This window comes from Cibotium barometz, chromosome 8, assembly GCF_041138505.1.
Source record: "Cibotium barometz isolate CiBa-2024 chromosome 8, ASM4113850v1, whole genome shotgun sequence".
Lineage (NCBI taxonomy): Eukaryota > Viridiplantae > Streptophyta > Polypodiopsida > Cyatheales > Cibotiaceae > Cibotium > Cibotium barometz.
In genome coordinates this window covers 35,659,903-35,664,028 of record NC_141053.1, presented here as the reverse complement: position 1 = coordinate 35,664,028, position 4,126 = coordinate 35,659,903, and the positions used below count along the sequence as shown (strand labels likewise).

The following is a 4,126-nucleotide window of genomic DNA, read 5'->3' as shown; positions in this document are numbered from 1 at the left end:
TCATTAAGTTTATGCTTGGCAATGGTTGCGTTAATTTTTTGTAATTTTTATTTTGAACTAATAAAATTGCAACAAGAAATTAACATCTAGGTTACAGGGGGCATCCATGTCCAGTCATCTTAATGACTTTAACACCATATTCAACCAATTGAATGACAAGGGAATCAAGTTTACTGATTCAATGAAGGCAATGTTTCTGCTGTTTACTCTTCCAGAGAGTTGGGATACATTTCGTACAGCGATCACAGTAATTCTTTACCCGTAGGTAGTTTGACAAGTGCAAATGTTGAGAGCAGCTTGCTCACTGAGGAAGTAAACAGAAAGAACCTAGATTCGGGGAAAGGCAACAGTGCCCTTGGGATTAGAGGAAAATCTAGTTCAAGGGGGAAATCTAGCAAGAAATCAAAGTCTCGCAGAAGCAAATCACGTGGTCACAGCAAGAAGGTCATTCAGTGCTATTATTGCAAATATATTTGAATGCATCCTTAAGATGGGTGGAGGCTTTGGATAGCCTTCAACAATCACAAATGGAGACTTTCCTATAGAAGTATGCACCGTATTATAATGTGCAAACTCTACCAAAGGTAAGTATTTCTCGCATTGTTTAGTTTGATCTCTCTCCCGTACATAGCTTTTGAGAAGATCAAGGATGATGAAATGTACAATATCTATTTGCCCATCCATTTGAGGGTGATAGGATGAGAAATTGAGTTAGTGTCCAAATTTTCACAAACAGCCTCCTCCATAAGGGACTTGTCATTCTTGGGTCTCTATCAGAGATTATTGAACTTGGCATCCCATGGTACTTGAAAAATTGGGATATGAATATGGTAGCCCATGTGGTGCGACTTGATAGTCTTCTTAATATGTATGAAATGAGCATGTTTATTAAATCGGCCTACCACTGTCCATATACCCATGTTCACGTGTATGGACTTTGGCAATCCAAAGATGAAGCCCATTCAAGTGCTCTCCCATGGAGCTTCTGGAACTAGCAGTGGTTGCAACAATCTAGGGACATTTCCTCTATCATACTTGACCTTTTGACATATCGTGCATTGTTCTACATAATCATGGATGTCATTTCACATAGAGGGCCAATAGAAGTAAGTTTCTATTGCTTGAGAAGTGGCTTGAATGCCATGATGCCCTGCATATGGTGGAGCATGAGATTCGCCCTTCTCACGAAGTTCCTTGGTTACACATAATCATGAACCGCATAATTCGCATCCGTGTAACCCACAATGGATGCATCGCTGTTCCCGAAGCGTAGACACTTGCTAGCTATACCCTTCAGGTATTTAAGGATTTTCTTCATTGCTTCCCAGTGCTTCTTGTCAGGGTTTGACATGTACCTACTAACCACTCCCACTGCATGTGCAATGTCTGGTCTCGTGGCTACCATAGCGTACATCAAACTGCCAACTACTGAAGAATATGGCACTTTTTTGCCATTTCCTCTTTCTCAGCATCTATCTTGGGAGAATCTTCCTTGCCAAGTTTTAAGTATGCTTACATTGGGGTACTCAATGAATTCCCCCCTGCATACTGAAACATTGCAAGACCTTGTGTATGTACTTTTCTTGAGACAATTCAAGAATTTCACGTTGCCTCTCTCTCTTGATACGCATACCAAGAAAGTGATTGGCATCTCCCAAGTCTTTCATGGAAAACTGAGTGCTTAGCATTTGCTTCAACTGATTGATCTCATCAATTGATTTCCCTACGATAAGCATATCATCTACATACAAGATCGAGATGATTAATGAACCATCATGCATCTTTCTTGTGTATAAGCAGTGATCCTCTTGACTCCTTGTATAACCCGGAGACTGCATGAATTTGTCGAATTTTTGGTACCACTACCTTGAACCTTGCTTGGGGCCATAGATTGCCTTTTTAAGTTTACAAACCAGTTCTCTCCTCTTTAGCTTTTAAGGTTCACATACGAAACCCTCTGGCTGTTTCATGTAAACATCTTCATTAAGATCCCCGTGAAGAAATGCAGTCTTCACATCCATTTGGACAAGTTCCATGTCCTGGATAGCAACCAAGCCAAGCACGGTGCGAAGTGTGGTCATTTTGATGATTAGAGAGAAAATCTCATCAAAATCCACGCCCTTCTGCTGCTTGAAACCCTTGGCAACTAGGCGAGCCTTGTACTTAGGCTCGGGATCTTTTGCTGTATACTTTTTTTTGTATACCCACTTGCAAGGTAAAGCATGTTTCCCTTGTGGTAGTTCAATCAAATCCCACGTCTCATTAGACACAATCGAATTGTATTCTGATTGCATAGCCAACTCCCACTTAACGCTATCATCCATTTGTATAGCTTCTTTGTGGCAGGTTGGCTCTCCAGAGTCCGTGACCAAAATGTGGTATATACCCAGTTCAAACTGCTCTTAGACTCGAATATAACTTTTTACATGGAAATATAACTTTTTACATGCAAGAGGAACTTCGCCGCCGCCAGCCACTTCCGGCAGCGCCGCCTCCATGAACCCATCGGAGTTGGAGGCTTTCTTCCAAGTTTTAGAGTCGTCTCTAATGTTCGAAGCTTACACCCTCGCCCTTGCACGCAGGACCTCCTGCCTGGCATGCTGTGCGAACAACAAGCTGATGCACGTCACGCGTCTCCAGTTTGGCAGCGGTATGAGCCGCCGCTGCAAGCTGAGCACTACCATCCCCACCGCCATCTCACAACTGCCCTTTCTCAGGACGCTGCTCATCTCAGAGTGCATTATGAGCCAGCGCACCACCATCCCCTCGGAGCTCGCCAATTTAGCCAACTCTTTGCAAGAGCTTAGCCTGCGATCTAATAAAGCTCTCGTAGGAAGCATCCCTCCAACTCTTGGGCGCCTGAAGAACCTTCAGTATTCCTTCCTCCTTCAGCGCCCTCAAAGCGTTGCAAAAGCTAGACCTTAGCTCCAATCAGCTCAAAGGCAACATCCCCGCGGAGGTGGGCAACTTGGGCAACCTGCAGTTCTTAGCTCTCAGCCAGAATGCTTTCACAGGGCCCTTGCCTGCATCCTTGGCCAGGCTTTCCAATCTGGAGTACTTTCTCATGGACGGGAACCCTGTGCACGGGCCCCTGCCGTCCTACATGGCTGGCTGGAAGCAGCTGCGACAGCTCAGTCTGGCGGACTCCTACTACACCGGCCCCATTCCCTCCGATCTCCACACCCTCTTCAATGTCAGCGTCATCAATTTGAGCAACAACAAGCTCGACGGCACCATTCCCCCCACCCTGGAACTGATGCAACAGATCAACTACCTCAACCTCAGCCAGAATTTCCTCACAGGCTCCGTCCCTTTCTCTGCTCACTTCATTCAAAAGCTGGGCAACCGCTTAGACTTGCATGGCAATCCAAGCTTGTGTGTGAGCGCCTCTGCTCTATCTTTCTCTGGAGGGCTCCTCGCTCAGCAGCTGCGCATTTGTGATAACCGTGCCCTCACAAACCAGGGGGCCTCATCCCTCCTGCACCCCAACGCCGCGGCCCGCGCCTCTAGTTTAACGCCTCATCTGCTCCTTTCTTTCTATCTCTTATTCCTTTTCTTCCCATGACCCCGCTACAATTTTTGCTTTTCTTCTGGTCAAGAAACTGCGGCTTCCGCCATGATGAAATATGCAGCCACCTGCATGGGGCCCCTCCCTTCCTCTTTAAGCGGTGAGTGCTGTTGCTTTGTTTTCACAAGTGGTAGCAGATCACAGACACAGCTATATGATATCAATTCCGGCTTGCACGCACCTTTACCCCAACCTAGATATCAGCAGATCTGGATAGCTTGATTTTCCCCCAGTACTTCCAGGTTGCCTGCCTGCATTTGGTGCACATTGATATTGATTGTACTACTACAGATTATTTTCTTGTGCGGTTAAAAAAATACACAATCAGGAGTTTCTCATACATTAATACAATTTATTCTTTTCCCATATATATATATATATATATATATATATATATATATATATTCAGGAGTTTTTGTGCGAGTTTGACACATTTTTTAATAGAACTTTCTTACCCAAGAGTCTTCAAAGCTGCCGTTTTGAGGCAGAGGGCACTTGGGTAGAGTTGGTTTGGCAGTTATTTGAATTTTGAGTTTGCTTCAAAAGTTCACGGAGATA

The 4,126-nt window shown here is 44.6% G+C and overlaps 1 pseudogene; it reads left to right on the top strand.

Moving 5' to 3' along the window:
• The first annotated feature begins 1,244 nt into the window (after nt 1–1,244).
• Nucleotides 1,245–3,565, top strand: LOC147636200 (uncharacterized; annotated as a pseudogene).
• Nucleotides 3,566–4,126: the final 561 nt, after the last annotated feature.